This window comes from Phaseolus vulgaris, chromosome 3 (genome assembly GCF_000499845.2).
Source record: "Phaseolus vulgaris cultivar G19833 chromosome 3, P. vulgaris v2.0, whole genome shotgun sequence".
Lineage (NCBI taxonomy): Eukaryota > Viridiplantae > Streptophyta > Magnoliopsida > Fabales > Fabaceae > Phaseolus > Phaseolus vulgaris.
The window spans coordinates 31,856,179-31,873,987 of NC_023757.2; positions in this window are offsets into that span (position 1 = coordinate 31,856,179).

Consider the following 17,809-nt stretch of genomic DNA (forward strand, 5'->3'; position numbering starts at 1 on the left):
TAAAAATCATAGTTAAACTGAGAATTGTACTAATCCAACCGACAAACAAAGATGAAAACCAAAGCGTGTCAAAACTAATAATAAGAACTTCCAACTCAGAGTGTCAAATGCTTTATGAATATAAACTTTGTAAGCCACATTACCTCCTCTAACCTTTTTAGAAAGAATGTTAATAGCTTCAGAAGCAATACCAATACAATCCTGAATTTGTCTACCCCGCACAAACCATATTGATTAGGAGAAATGATTCTAGCAGCCATAATTGCAAGCCTATCCGCAAGTATTTTGGAAATAATCTTAATTTGAAATTAGCAAAAGTAATCGACGTGTAATCTTTAATGGATTCAGCACCCTGAATCTTTGGAATAAGAGATATCACATTACTGTTCATTTCAGGAAAAAAAACCCAGTTTTCTTTAAAAATTTGTTGAACAGCTTTGCAAACATCTGTTCCAATCATTTCCCAACAAGAATGATAGAAAACACCACCAAAACCATCAGGAGCAGGAGCACTATTACCATTCAGATTAAAAATAACATTCTTGATTTCCAAATAATCAGGGTATTTAATCAACATCATATTCTCCTCAAAGGAAACCAGCTCAGGAATATAAGAACCAAAAAAATCTTCCATATTACCTATATCTTGATCATTAGAAACAAACTCAGCGTAAAGATTTTTATAAAAATCCAAAATATGATCCTCAATGAGTTAAGGATCCTCAATAACCTCATTATTAATCCATAGACGATGAATCCCACTAGAATTATTTCTCTTCTTAACCACAACATGGAAAAAAGCAGTATTTCTATCCCCATCTTTAAACCAGAGCATCCTGATCCTTTCTTTCAAAAATAAATATTGACAGTGAAGAGCATGATCAAACTCTTCCTTAGCAATCTTTTCCTGATAGAGAAGCCCATCAATATCAGACAAACTAGCAGCCTCTAAAGTTTGTCGAATACCAAGGAGGAGACCTTGCTTAAGAAGCACTGCATTGTGAACATTACCAAAAGAATTTTTTTCCAGGCTCAAAGCTCAATTTCCAACCTTAACTTATGTTGCAAAATAAACATAGGACAACCAACAACCTATTGGAATTGTAGGCCTTAAACAAGAGGGGGGTGAATTGTTTATAAACGTTTTTCGCAAATATTGAAGGTAGAGTGAAGTTTAATGAAGAACCAAAGAACAAGAAACCAGATCAACCAACAAATAAAATTGTTTTAAGTTGATTCCAGAAAATCAACCGATTGCTTATGCGAATCAACCGGTTGTTTTTATCAACAGTGAATTAAAAACAAGCTAAAACAGATTTAGAGGAGATATGATATGAGTTGAATCAAGCATAAACACTTTAATACACTTGAACACAACATTATATGTCAAGGAAGACAACAATTAAAGGTACAAATGAATACTAAAACATTAAAACCGAAGTTACATCAACAAAACAGAATGCTGAAAACAGAATTGAACTCAAGGAAGCTTAAGGAATCATCAATGGAGACAAAACCTTCCAAAATGATGAACCAAACTCAATAAGAGTACTATCTCCTTGTGAACAACAAATACAACAAGAATTACGGAAAAAAATGGAACAAAGATACAAGCTACCAAATGAAATCACAAATGGAACAAGATTAACCGATTAAAATTGAAGATTAAGGCATAGGACACAAAACTACCGATTGAAATTGAAGAAACAAGTGAAGGAAGATGACTTATGTGGTTGTAGCTTGGTTGGGAATTGGACACGCCACTTGGATGATGAAAGGTCCAAGATAAGTGCAGATTTGCCGCCACTTGAATGCTCCCAATGCATCACAAGATGAGACAAGGAAGAGGAGAACAAGTCTCTCAACAATCACTCACAAATTGAGTATAGTTTCTTTAATTCAAAATTCAACTTGTGTTTACAATGACCAACCACCTCTATTTATAGCTTTAGAGGGCTTAAATGAAAGTGAAACAAATGCAGAATTTCCCTCCTTATTCAAATCAAGTTTGGCGCCTAAACTAGAGTCATGAGGAAGGTGTGACATATTTTCTATTTTGGCACCTCCTAAAGTACTCCTACACCATCTCCTTAAGTCACATGGACAATGTGACTTTATTTTGTACATTCACAGTCCTTATTTAATATCCATACCTCCTAAAACTATACAAGAGTATTTACAAATAGAGACATCCAATGATGCTCATTTATTTAATGCTTGGCTTTGCCCCTCATGGGATGGACTCGGGCTTCTTGGCTTGGCCTTCTTGGGCTTGGGCTTTGGGCTTGGGCCTCCATATTAAAAATATTAATAAGAAGAACTTCAAGTATTTTGGTCCTTGACCATTCCTCCTATTAATAGCATCTTTTTTATTCTCATCAAGATAAGGGATAGAAAGATCACACAACAAATTTATACTGGTTCACTCTTAACCAAGAGCTACATCCAGTTCCCAGAAACCTCTGAGCAATCCACTAAGCAATCAAAACCTTGATTACAAACTACACACCAAAAAGGTGATCTTGGATCCTTCAAGAACACACACCTCCTTTGGCTAACAACACACCACAAATCAGAACACCTTCTAGATCTGCACACACCAGTCTTTATAGAATTACAGAGATCAAGAGAGAAAAGGAATGATCACACCTGATACAATCAAAAGATTGAATTGAAAAATACAAAGCAATCATATTCCACTATTTAAAGAATCCAAAGCTTGAAGCAATCTTGGAGAAAACTGATTTGAATGTTATAATATGATTTCATAACAACTATGAGCGTATAACAAACTATTTATACTCCAAAAAGTTGTTAAAAACATTTAATGCAAGAGCCAAATCAGTTTTGAATCATTTAAGATAGTTTTAACAAAATTAACCGATTCTGTTAAGGATTTTCAAAAATCAATTGGTTGATTTCTCGAAACAACCAATTGAATTGGTTTGACAGAAAAGTCAAACAAAGTCAAGCTTTTCAAATCCTTTTCAAAAACCGCTAAGTGTAAAACAATCGATTGAAACGATAAAACAATTGGTTGTTTTTCCACTTCTTTAGAAATCACTCTTTTTTCAAAAAGATCTTGATTAAAACAAGTTTGGATTATAACAAAGAGTGGATTTACAAATTCAAACTACCCAGAACACACACATAAGTAGCACCCAAGCCTTCAAGCAGTCCTCATAGATTTGGAGACATCAAAGCCTATCTTCAACAACCTCCCCGTATTTGATGAAGACAAATCCCTGGTTTTCTTATGTTGATCTATTTGAATTTGAGAGTACCTACAAAATAGACAAAATGCATGTACCAGAGAGCAATCATATCCAGGTTCCTCTTGCACCAATGAACCATTTTTCACCATGTGATTTTCATAAAGAAAACTATCAAAATGAGTGTGACAAACTAGTGTGAATGAGGTTCACAATTAGAGTTTTCTGCAACAGCATACTAAAAAGATTTAAACCAATGTATCATCATACGAACTACATTCAAACCAAATAATTCTCCCTCTATTTGTCTTCAAAAATAGAGTAGAAGAACTAATTATAAGCAGAGTTAAACAAGATTTTTAGAATCAAGAATACCCAATTCATTTCTTATAAAAAAAAACATGTCCTTAGGCAATGGTTTGGTGAATATATCAGCAAGTTGTCTTCCAGTTTCAATAAACTGAACTTCACAATCCCCATTTCTCACATGATCTCTTATAAAGTGGTAGCGAATCTCAATGTACTTTGTCCTGAATGCTAAATCTGATTTTTGGTAAGATTTATAGCACTTGAGTTATTAGAAAGCAAAGGCACCTTGTTGATCTTCAACCCAAAGTCCTCTAGTTGTTGTTTGATCCAGAGAATTTGAGCACTACAACTTCCAGCAGCTATGTATTAAGCTTCAACAGTGGAAAGAGCCACACAAGCTTGCTTCGTGTTATGCCAAGATATGAGACTTGAACCAAAAAGATGACAAGTTCCACTTATGCTTTTTCTATCTAACTTAAACCCTGCAAAATCAGAATCAAAATAGCCAACTAAGTGTGTAAGAGAGTGAGAGGGATACCATAAACCAATAGTGGTTGTGCCCTTGAGATACTTCAGAATTCGTTTTGCAGCTTTGAAGTGAGATTCTTTTGGATTTGATTTAAATCTAGCACAAAGACAAATTGCAAACATGATTTTTGGCCTGCTAGCAGTTAGATAAAGCAAAGAACCAATCAATCCCCTGAATTTTGTTTAATCTACTACTGTTCCATCCAAGTCAACATCCATATAACAACTTGTAGGCATTGGTGTGGATGCCTCTTTATAGTTTTCCATTTCAAACTTCTTGAGAATCTCTTTGCAATACTTGGTTTGACTAAGGAAGATGTCATCCTTTGATTGCTTGACCTAAAACCCTAAGAAGAAGGATAACTCCCCCATCATAGACATTTCAAACTCCCCTTGCATTGCTGCCAAAAATTCTTCACATAAACTATCATTAGTAGCACCAAATATAATGTCATCAACATAAATTTGAACAAAAATGATAGCAGATTTGGACTTTTAATAAAAATAGTCTTATCAATTTTGCATCTCTCATAGTCATGAGACAAGAGGAAATTTTTAATAAACCTTCTTTAGCTTGAAACATGATTGGGATTTTGATGATCCTCATAACCAAGTGGTTGTGAGACATAAACCTCCTCATTGATGAACCTTTTTAAAAAGGCACTCTTCACATCCATTTGAAACAGATTGAAACTACTCATGCAGGCAAAGGCAAGCAGTAGTCTCACAGCTTCGAATCTGGCCACAGGTGCAAAGGTTTCATCATAGTCTATGCCTTCCTCTTGATTGTAACCTTTGGCAACCAACCTAACTTTGTTTCTTGTAATCACTCCAGCTTCATCTAGTTTGTTTCTAAATACTCATTTGGTTCCAATTATATTCATGTTGTCAGCTTTAGGAACCAGAGTCCACACTTCATTTCTGATGAATTGATTCAGCTCTTCCTACATAGCAGTAATCCAACTTTCATCCTTGAGTGCTTCACCTACAAATTTGGGTTCAATGTGAGACACAAATGCCATATGTGTGCAGTAGTTAGAGATAAATGTTCTAGTAGAAACTACCTTGTCGATCTGCCCAATAATATTTTCCACAGAAAGATCTCTAGGAATCCTCCATTCTTTTGGAAGATCACTCTATTGCAGAAATTCAACCAGTTGATTCACAGATTCAATCGGTTGTTTTTTTGGACATGCTTCCAACTTTTCAGTAGAGATGTTTTGTTCATCCTCCTCTGCAAAATTCTTCATGGGTTTCTGTTATACATGATTAGATTCATAAAAACAATATGAACAGACTTTTCAACAGTCATAAGCCTGTTGTTATACACCCTATATGCATGGCTAGTTAATGAATAACCAAGAAATATACCATTATCTGATTTTTCATCAAACTTGCCAAGGTTTTCTTTACCATTATTCAAGATGTAACACTTGCAGCCAAACACTTTTAGATGACCAATGTTAGGTTTTCTCCCATTAAACAGTTCATAAGGAGTTTTCTTCAAAATTGGTCTAATTAGGACCCGGTTCATCACATAACAAGTTATGCTTCTAGCATCCGCCTAAAAATATTTTGGTAAAGAGGACTGGTTCTAGCAAGTTCCTCAAGAGATCTGTTTTTCCTTTCCACAACCCCATTTTTTTGGGGAGTTCTAGGAGCATAAAAGTTATGGAAAATGCCAAATTTTTCACAAAAAGAATTGAATTTTTCATTTTGAAATTCCCCTCCATGATCACTACGTATGGCACAAATGTTACTACAGTTTATCTTTTGTAATCTCTTGGCAAGCCTTTTGAATGCAGAAAATGCATCACTCTTGGATTCTAAGAACAATGTTCATGTGAATCTAGAGAAATCATCAACTATAAAAAAAACATAATAGTTACCACCAAGACTCATGATTCTTGAAAAACCAAATAAATCCATGTGTAGTAGTTCAAGGGGTTTTGAAGTAGAAACTATACTTTTCAGTTTGAAAGAATGTTTAATTTGCTTCCCCTTTTGATATACTTCACATATATGGTCTTTCTTAAACTTGAGTTTGGGTAAACCTACCACAAGATCCTTAGAGATCATCTTGTTTAGATGATGCATGTGAATGTGTGCTATCCTTCTATGCCATAACCATGATTCTTCATGTTTGGTGATAAGGCAACCAATAGATGCAGAATGTGAGATATCAAGAAGATAAACATTGTTGATTCTTTTACCAATCAACAATACTTCTTGTGATTTGGGCAGTCGTATCTCACACCTGTTGGGCTTGAAGGTTACTTGATAACCTTTATCACACAACTAACTTATGCTAAGGAGATTTTGCTTAAGTCCTTCCACAAAAAACACATCATGAATGAAGAATGAGTTCTTATCAATGGTTCCTCTTCCAAGAATTTTCCCTTTTTTGTTGTCACCATAAGTCACATGACCTCCATGCTTGAGGAGAAGATTAACAAATTTGGTTTTATCCCCTGACATGTGCTTTGAATAACCACTGTTCAGATACCACATGTGTTGGTTTTCCATGAAAGAGCCCTGCAAGTGATAAGATCAAGTAGCAAGGTTTGGTCCCCTAACAAATTTGGGTCCATTGGCATTAACTGAATCATTAGGATCCTTAGGAATCCACTTCATAACACAATTAGGAACAAAAAAATTTCTAATTTTACAAAATCTGACAGAATGACCCTTTTTCATACGGTAGAAGCATGAAACAACTGCTTGTTTCAAATTTTTAATCGGTTGTTTTTGCTTGATAGTTGAATAAGGCTTTGAAACGCCACTTTTCTTGCTGTGTGGATTAAAACCCAGTTCATATTTTCCAAAGACACAATTTTGAGATGCCAAAAGAATCTCAAAGTTTAATTTTCCTTTTGAAAGCTTATCCACAGTTTTCACAAGACAGTGAACCTTCTTTTCAAGAGATTCACAATTTTTACAACACTTGAGTCACATTTGCAAAAGGAGTTTTTATAAATCAATTCCTGATTTTCAAAATCATATTTCAAGTTTTCTAGCTCTTGTTCCAATGCTTTGACTCTATTTTCCAACCAATTATTCAAGCCTTTCAACTGGTTATTTGAAAGGGCCAGCCTGTTAGCTTCTTCATGAGTTTCTTTAAAAGCATTGAGAAGTTGGTTGTAGTTTTCAAAATTAATTGAAGTGCTGGAACTTACTGCTTGATTCAGATTTATTCTTTGCCATAAAACACAGATTGGCTTCTTCATCTTCCTTTGATGATGAGCTTGAGGATGAATCATCATTGTATGCTCTTCTTGATTTTCCTTTCTTCTCATACTTCTTGTGAACCTTTTTCTCTTTGCTCTTTTTATTGGGGCAATCAACTTTAATGTGTCCCTGTTCACCTCAACCAAAGCAGGTATATTTGTTAGAATTAAAATCATTAAGTTTCTTGTTATTATACTTGTTGGAAAATTGATTCTTGTTGCTGTTTTTCTTTTGGAATTTGTTGAAGTTCCTAGTCAGCAGACTTAGAGTTTCTCCTTCACTGTCATCACTTGAATATTGACAGTTTTTGTGTCCAACATCCTTCAAGGCAATGTTCTTCACATGCTTATCCTCACTTTCTTGAACATTCGACCTGTTCATCTCTAACTCATGTTCTTTGAGCTTTCCAAACAATGAAGCAATGGTCATAGAGGTTAATTCCTTAGACTCAGAGATAACATTTGTTCCTTCATGAGTGACTTATAGAATATCCCACATTTCCTTTGCTAATTCACATTGAGACACCCTGAAAAACTCATCAGAACTTAAATAAGGTTTTTTAGAAATCTTTGTATGATTTTCAAGCATAGGGACAAAAGGACTAATGAGTGTGTAGAATATTATTTATACTCCAAAAAGTTGTTGAAAACATTTAATGCAAGTGTCAAATCAGTTCTGAATCATTTAAGACAGTTTTAACAAACTTAACAGATTCTGTTAAGGATTTTCAAAACTCAATTGGTTGATTTCTCGAAAGAACCGATTGAATTGGTGATATATGAGTTGATTTTAGGTTGATTCATTTAGGTGACACTTTTAGAATTAAAATTGAGATTGATTAAGCAATTAAGGTGACAAGTCTAAGGAAAATTCCAACTGAACATTAACTTAACAAGTGTTAAGTAGATGTGAAGGTTCATTTCCATAAGACCAAAGGTAAAACACAATTATAGGTGATTATGAATGAAAAAATAAGGTGCGAAAACAAGAAGACAAATCAAAACAATTGAATACAAACACTAAACAACACAATTGAACCGAATAGAAACATCAAACAAGGCAATTGAACCGAATAGAAACAAAAACACAAGAAGAAGACATATTTAGTGATTGAAATTGAATGGAAATGGAATTGGAAGATGAAGGAAAGGAAAGCTTATTTGGTTGAAGCTTGGGAAGAAGTTCACACCACTTGGAATGGTGAATATGCTCCAAGATAAGTGATGTTGCCGCCACTTGAGAGCTCCTAATCACTCACAACATAAGACTAAGCTAGGAGAAACAATTCTCACTATTCTCACATAATTTTTGTATAGTAACTTTACTCTTCATTCAATGTGAATTTACATGAGCCAAGCACCTCTATCTATAGTGTGAGAGGGCCGGATTTCACCAAGGAAAAAGGTGGGAAATTCAAAAGATAAACCATTGAAAATGGCGCCTAAAAGTGAGTCACATGGAAAGTGTGACTTGTTGCCATTTCGTCTCATAGGCCCTAAACTTCTATCCATACCTTCCTTTTATGTTCTATTAAACCTACTCTAAAAAATTACAAAAAGAGACATCAATTGATGCTCATCTCCTAATGTTTGTGCCCTGCTCCTAGTAGTCCTCTAAGGCATGATGGGTGATGAGATCATGGATTGGGCTTGAGCTTGGGCCTCAAGCGTCCTCTCTCATTTGTCCTCATCATGCTTTTTGGGTTGGATAGAATTCGTCCACGAATTTGGAAGACCTGCAGAGAAAGGAGTTAGATCACTGATATTAAAAGAAGGACTACCAAGGTATGTATCAGACATATCTAACTCAAGCATTATCATTAATCCTCTTGCTGACCTGAAAAGGACCATCACTGCGTGGCATAAGTTTGGGCTTCCTTTGAGTAGGGAATCTATCCTTCCTCAAGTGTAGCCAAACCCAATCCCCAGGTTCAAAGATTAATGCTTTGCGCCTTTTATTGGCAAGTTCAGCATACTTGCCGACCCTTCTTTCAATTTGCAGCTTGATGTGATGGTGCAAGTTTTTAATATAAGAACCTTTTTCAAAACCATCTTTGCACAACACCTCATCAAGTACAGGAATTGGAAGAAGGTCAAGAGGTGTGAGGGGATTGAACCCATAAACAACCTCAAACAGAGTGTGGACAGTGGTAGAATTTACTACTTTATTATAGGCAAATTCAATATGAGGTAGTAAATTTTCCCACACCATCGGGTTCCCGGAAATAAGACATCTTAACATTTGACCCAAAGTTCTATTAACCACTTTAGTTTGACCATCAGTTTGGGAATGACAAGTAGTAGAAAACAAGAGTTTAGTTCCAAGTTTTCCCCACAAAGTCCTCCAAAAGTGGCTTAAGAACTTCGAATCTCTGTCGGATACAATACTTCTAGGAAGCCCATGCAAACGAACTACTTCCTTAAAGAAGAGATTTGCAATAAAAAAAATCATCTACTTTGTGGCAAGGAATAAAGTGAGCTATTTTAGAATAGCGGTCCACTACCACAAAGATAGAATCCATACCCCGAGATGTCTTGGGAAGACCTAGAATAAAATCCATTGAAATATCTACCCAAGGCATATTAGGGATGGGAAGAGGGGTATATAAACCATGGGGTTGCACTTTAGATTTAGCCTTCCTACATGCTATGCATTTATCACAGAAGCTATGCACGAATTTGCGCATGTGGGGCCAAAAGAAATGTTCATGCAATGTATCTAAAGTCTTAGCTACCCCAAAGTTTCCCATAAGCCCACCCTCATGTGCTTCTCTAATAAGAGATAGTCTTAAAGATCCTTGGGGAACACAAAGTCTTTTTCCTTTGAAAAGGAAACCATTATGTATGAAAAAGTCTTTGTGTCCTCCTATGGAACACTCTTGATAGATAAGAGAGAAATCACGGTCATCTTTATAGATTTCCTTTATGTGATCAAAACCTAAGTATTGAACATCCAAAACATTTAGCAAGGTATATCTTCTTGAAAGAGCATCCGCAAGCACATTTATTTTACCTTGCTTATGTTTGATCACATAAGGAAATTGCTCAAGGAACTCCACCCACTTGGCATGTCTCTCGTCAAGCTTGCTTTGGCTTTTCAAATATTTAAGGGATTCATGATCACTATGTATCACAAACTCCTTTCCGTAAAAAGGCAATGTTGCCAATTTCGCAAGGCTCTAACAAAGGCATAAAGTTCCTTATTATAGGTAGAGTAGTTGAGATGACTCCCCTTGAGTTTCTCACTAAAATAAGCTATGGGGTGGCCTTCTTGAAGGATAACAACCCCAATGCCTATATTAGAAGCATCACATTCTATTTCAAAAGTCTTAGTAAAGTTAGGAAGGGTTAAAATGGGGGCCTTAGCCAATTTTTCCTTCAAAGTTTCAGAAGCTTGAATTTGGTCTTGTCCCCACTTGAATACCACATCCTTCTTTTACTATGGCATTTAGAGGTGCGACAATGGTACTAAAGTTTTGCACAAACCGCTTATAAAAACTAGCAAGTCCATGAAAACTTCGTACCTCATTAACATTGGTGGGTCTTGGCCAATGTTGAATTGCTGCAACATTTTATTTATCTACATGCACCCCTTTTGAACTCACAACAAACCCTAGTAAGTCTATATGATCTAGTGCAAACATACACTTACCATGATTAACATACAAACTCTTCTTCTTAAGGGTTTCTAATACTTTCCTAATGTAACTCATGATCCTCTAAAGACAAGCTATAGATAAGTATGTCATCAAAATAAACCACTACAAACTTGCCAATGAAAGGTCTTAGAACATGGTGCATGAGTCACATGAAGGTACTAGGAGCATTAGTCAAACCAAAAGGCATGACTAACCACTCATATAAACCAAACTTGGTCTTAAAGGTGGTTTTCCATTCATCCCCCGGTTTAATCTGGATTTGATTATAACCACTCTTAAGATCAATTTTGGTAATTCATCCAACAAGTCATCTAATCTAGGAATGGGATGCCTATACTTGATGGTTATGTTATTTATTGCGCGACAATCCGTACACATCCTCCATGTCCCATCCTTTTTAGGGACAAGAATCACGGGCATAGCACATGGGCTCATGCTATCTTGCACCTACCCCTTAGCTATTAAGCCCTCTACTTGTTGTTGAATTTCTTTGTCCTCGGTTGGATTAGTCCTATATGCAAGCCTATTTGGTAAAGAAACATCGGGTAAAAAATTTATTTGGTGCTCAATGCCCCTTAGAAGAGGTAATCCTTTTGGGGGTCTTGAAAAACATCATCAAATTCCTTTACCAAATTTGCCAAACAATGAGGGCTATCTAACACCAACTCACTCTCAAGGGTCCTAGGAATAGCTATAAACATATTCTTTTGGGAAAGAATGACCTTTTTTTATCTTTTGGTGGGAAATGAGAAGGCTTCGCTTGGAATTCTTTTTTTCTTTTTTGATCTATCTCTTTTCTTTCATTTTAAGTTGGTCCATATGGACTTCTTTTGGTGAGAGAGATTTGAGTGTGACCTTATGCCCATGGAAGTTAAAAGAAATTTTGTTGGTAAGGCTATCATGAATTGTTTTTCTATCAAATTGCCATGGCCTACCTAAAAGAATATGAGTAGCTTCCATAGGTACAACATCACACAAGGCTTCATTCTTGTATTTGCCAATGGAAAAGGCTATGATGACTTGCTTATTTACTATGATCTCCCCTTCTTCACTTAGCCATTAAAATGCCCCTTAGCCATACTTTCTACTTGAGGTTTTAGTTGGGGATTTAGGAATGGAAGGTGAGGGCCTAAAATCTCTAGTTTTGTAAGTGGACTCTTTAAAATTTGAACGAAAAGTTGAAGAAGCTTTTTTGTTTTTCCAAGAAGAGTGGTAAAAGCCATCATTATGAGATTTTTGAAAAGAATTTTTCTTTGAAATTTGGGATTCTACCTTGATGGCAAGGTGAACCAACTTTTCTAAAGAGGTATACTCATAGAGTTCTACCACATCTTGGATATCCCTTCTTAGGCCACTTACAAATCTAGCCATTTTAGATTCCTCACTTTCATGCATGTCTACTTTTGTTAAGGTTGTTTCAAGTTCCTTAAAATAAGCATCCACACTTTGTGTACCTTGTTGAAGCAGTTGGAGCTTCAACAAAAGTTCTTTCCTATAGTGTGGAGGCACAAATCTAGCGCGCATGCATTCTTTCAAATCTAGGCTAATTTTACCTTTTGGTCATCTTGGACCTCATGCACATTAAAAATTTGTTCAACCTAGCTTCCCATCCTAGATACACATTTGGATCACTATCCCTACTAAAACTAGGCAATTTTACATAAGGTAGAAAAGGCTTTGCCACATTTTTGCGCCTATCTTCATAAGGTTGCCTCCTCCATTCGGATTCCTCTTCATAGTCTCCATAAGTGTGATAACTCCTTGAATCATCATATCTATGATGGTGCCTTCTTTGTCTTTGGGGCCTTTCATTTTGCATTTCCAATCTTTGGAGTCTTTCCTCCATTTGTCTCATTTCTTTCTCTTTTTGTGCAATGGTGCACTTAGCCTCCTTCAATTTTCCAATTAGAAAAGCTTTTTTAGGAGAATGAGGCTTAAATGATTCACCACTTGAAAGATGATCCATAACAACAAACAAACACAAAACATAAAGAACAAACAATTACAGAAAACAAGTTAAAAGCAAAAAATGCTAGCGAAAATATGAAGAAAAGTAGTCAACCACTCAAAGAAAAATTTTCTTTCCTTAGTCAAGGTCTCTCTTGTGGTATGAACAACTCTCAAGTGAAATAGGACAAAGCCTCAACACTTGGTCAAAGATAATCCACCACAAAACTTGAGAAAAGAAGAAAAAACAAATAAGAAAAGCTTAAAGCAAGAAAAGCTTAAAACAAGAAAAGGCTATTTTTCTCTTTTTTTTTAATCCTAATTGCATCATGCCAATTGTCAAGAACATTCAATTTTCACAAAAAAATTTGGTGGATTCTAGATAATCGAACACTTGAAATCATATATTTGGAACTAAGCATCAACTTTTACTAAAACAAGTTTCTAATTAATGTGTAAACTTCACAATTAAAAGCAAGTAAGAAGAATCAAAATAAGAACACCTAGAACACTAATGACCATATGACTCAAAGTAAAAAGCAAGATCAATAAAAGACATCACAAGAAAATATTCAAAACGAAAAATGCTATGAGTATAAGAAAGACTATAAAAAATTCTGCAATGAATTAAGGTGCTGGAAAATTAAAAACAAAGGTACTTGAATTTAAAAACAAGAAAGTACAGGTACTTGAATTTAAAGACAATAATTAAAGGTGCTAGCATGTAAATTGCTTGAATGTAAAGTGCCAAATCAACTCAAAAAAATGAACACAACCATAGCTCTTGATACCACATGATGTGAGTTGATTTTAGATTGATTAATTTAGGTGACACTTTTAGAATTAGAATTGAGATTGATTAAACAATTAAGGTGACAAGTCTAAGGAAAATTCCCACTGACATTAACTTAACAAGTGTTAAGTAGATGTTAAGGTTCATTTCCATAAGACCAAAGGAAAAACACAATTATAGGTGATTATGAATGACAAAACAAGGTGCGGAATCAAGAACACAAATTAAACAATTGAACTAAATAGAAACATAAAACAAGGCAATTGAACTGAATAGAAACAAGAACACAAGAACAAATATTTAGCGATTGAAATGGAATGGAAATGGAATTGGAAGATGAAGGAAAGCTTATGTACCGACCCGTATCAGGGCGTTGACTAAGTCAAAGTCAACGACTGGAAAGTCAAAGTCAACTCAAGGTGTCGCCCAGGTGTAGAGACGCCAAGAGGAAGCGTCGCCAAGATAGGACAAGGCGTCGCCAAGGCAAGGCGTCGCCTGGGTGGAGGCGTCGCCCAACCAGGGCGTAGCCAGATCAAACAGTGTAAAAGTAAGGCAATCACGGTATGGTTCCCCTATACCCATGGGTAGGAAAGACCATGGAGGGAGCGACGCCGTCGGAAAGCCTCAGGACCCGATATCTCGGGAAAGTGATGAAGAGAAAAAAAAGGTGGCTTCAAGGCCATAGTGATGACATCAGGGTAGGGCAACCTGACTCGTGAAGTACCCCTGCCACCCCAGAGACGCTTTCGGGACAGATACGACCCAAGAGGAAGGTCACACCCAGGGTAAGCGGGTGCAGGGTACGAGAGGAAGGCAGATACGCTCTCAAAGTAAGTGGCTAGATACTTGGGGGCATGAGTTCGCACCCAAAAAGTCACCCCTAGCGCAGTAGCACTCCCAAGCAGGAGGACTCACACGTAGAGACGTCCCCAGATGGGCAGAAACGCCCCCAGATGGGGTCATGGCGTCGTGAGGCCCTCCACGTGTACGACAGCCATGTCAGAATAGAAACACCCTCTAGTCAGGTGCCAGGTAATTAAAGATATTCAATACAGTTTCCCTTTCGAGCATTCAGGTACTATTATGGCTCCCGAGCGTTTCAACGTCTTAAATGCGCTACGTTTCGTAATTAAGCGCTTTAATGAGTGCGTTACGTTTGAGATTAAAAGCGCTTTAAGGCGCTTTAAATGCTGGGGGCAGTTTAAATAGCGCTGGGAATGTCGGAAAAAGGGTTGGAACCTTTGGCAAATTTACGAGAAACTCTCTGGTTGCTTGCCCGTGCTTTAAGATTACGTACAAGTGACTGGAGAATATTTTTGCCTGAAGGAGACAACACACACATATACACAGTTCTTTTACCACCTTCAGAGTGCCACACGCGGTGCTCAGATACGTGGGTGGACAGTTTTTTTGGTGTTTCTTGCTGGCTGACTTGAGCGTCGGAGTGCACACGGCGGCTAGGGCGCCTCTTTGTCCCCTTTTTTGCAGGAATCCGCGGGCAACCAGCGGGAAGGAGACCCCAGTTGACGGTTAAGGTCATGCACGAAGACGTCCCGGTCAACCGGACGGAACAACTTATGTGGTTGAAGCTTGGGAAGAAGATTATCCTACTTGGAATGGTTAATATGCTCCAAGATAAGTGATGTTGCTGCCACTTGAGAGTTCCCAATCACTCACAACATAAGACTAAGCTAGGAGAAACAATTCTCACTATTCTCACATAATTTATGATGGAGATCAAGCTCAAGTGGACATGGAGGCCAATCAACAAGAGCAAGAAGAGGTTGAGGCTCAAATAGAGGACGCCCATGGAGGTCAAAGCCCACCTCAAAGGCTTACAAGAAGCATGTTCAAAGCTGTAGGAGCTAATGGACGTTTATTTTCTCTTTTTGTAATTTCTTTGTTTGAAGGTGCTTAGAGGAAAACATTAGAAACCTCTTTTGTTAAAGCATTTTTAGGTCCTTAGTTAGGAGTCTAAGGGGGGGTGCGTTAGTAGATAGGTGTAGGAGTAAATAGGGAGGTGCCAAAGTGAGTGAGAAGGTCACACCTTCTTCATGACCCTAGTTGGCGCCACTTTCATTTGTATTTGGGGGGAATTTTGAATTCATTTAGCTTTGCATTTCAGCACCTCTAGGCTATAAATTAAGGTGCTGCCCTTGTACATTTCAGATTTGAATTTTGATTAGAGAAACTATACTCAATTTTTGTGAGAGCAATTGGAGAGCTTTGTGCCTTCCTCACTAGTCTTATCTTGAGAGTTCAATGGTTACCTCAAGTGGCGTCTTGCACACTTATCTTGGAGTCTCCATCCTCCTAATGGCGTGATCATCCAACCATTCCTCCATCTTCATGAGCTTTCTCTTCTCCTTCCTTCCTTCTCTTTTTATGTTCATACCATAGCTTGTTTCCTTTGAATTTCAGTTCGGTTTCTTTGTGTTCTTGCTGCTTTTGGTTCGGTCTTATGTTTTCTGCGTTTCATCTTTGCTTCCTATTCATTTTCTAGCTTATTTGATCGGTTCAATTCAGTTCTTAAGTATTTTGTTCGGTGCATTTTGCCTTTTCTTCCTTTTCAATCGGTTCCATTTGACAATAATTGGAACTTCCATATGAGTTTGGGTTTTGGTACTAGTTTTGATGAGTTCTTGTTCATAGAACCTTGATCCAATTCTATGATAAAGTGCCTATCTCATATCCAACTCAAGATGATTCCTAAGAATGTCAAGAATCATTCAAAGTGTGCTAGTGGAATCACATCAATTTATGTATAGTAACTTTACTCTTCTTTTAATGTGAATTTACATGAGCCAAGCACCTCTATTTATAGAGTGAGAGGGTCGGATTTCACCAAGGAAAAAGGTGGGAAATTCAAGAAAGTAAAGGTACTTGAATATAAAGACAAGAACTGAAGGTGCTAGCATGTAAATTGCTTGAATGTAAAGTGCCAAATAAACTCAAAAAAATGAACACAACCATAGCTCTTGATACCACATGATCAAGAACACAAATAAAAACAATTGAACTGAATAGAAACATCAAACATGGCAATTGAACCGAATAAAAACAAGAAAACAAGAACAAGACATATTTAGCGATTGAAATGGAATTGGAAGATGAAGGAATTGAAAGCTTATGTGATTGAAGCTTGGAAAGAAGATCATGCCACTTGGAATGGTGAATATGCTCCAAGATAAGTGATGTTGCCGCCACTTGAGAGCTCACAATCACTCACATCATAAGACTAAGCTAGGAGAAAAAATTCTCACTATTCTCACATAATTTATGCATAATAACTTTACTTTTCACTCGATGTGAATTTACATGAGCCAAGCACCTCTATTTATAGTGTGAGAGGGCCATATTTCACCAAGGAAAAAGGTGGGAAATTCAAAAGACAAACCATTCAAAATGGCGCCTAAAAGTGAGTCACATGGAAAGTGTGACTTGTTTCCATTTCTTCTCATAGGCCCTAAACTTCTATCCACACCTTCCTTTTATGTTCTATTAAACCTACTCTAAAAAAATTACAAAAGAGACATCAATTGATGCTCATCTCCAAATGTTTGTGCCCTGCTCCTAGTAATCCTCTAAGACATGATGGGTGATGAGATCATGGATGGGGCTTGGGCCTAAGATTGGGCTTGGGCTTGGGCCTCAGGCGTCCTCTCTCCTTGGTCCTCATCAATTGGTTTGACAGCAAAGTCAAACAAAGTCAAGTTTTTCAAATCCTTTTCAAAAGCCATTAAGTTTAAATCAATCGATTGAAACGATAAAATAACTAGTTGTTTTTCCACTTCTTTAGAAAACACTCTTTTTTCAAAAGATCTTAATGAAAACAAGTTTGGATCATAACAAAGAGTGGATTTACAAATTCAAACTACCTAAAACACACACACACAAGCAGCACCCAGCCTTCAAGCAATCCTCATAGATTTGGAGACATCAAAGTCTATCTTCAACACAACCGCCCAAAAGTCATGAATAAGCTGCATACATGAAGTATCCTAAAGTCACATACAAAAGAAACGAAAAATTTTAACCTTCCTTAAAAAATTACTAGCAAGACTAGCAAAAATAGGGGAGTGGTCAGAAAATATTTTAACAAGAACCTGAAAAGTACAAGAATCTCATTCATCC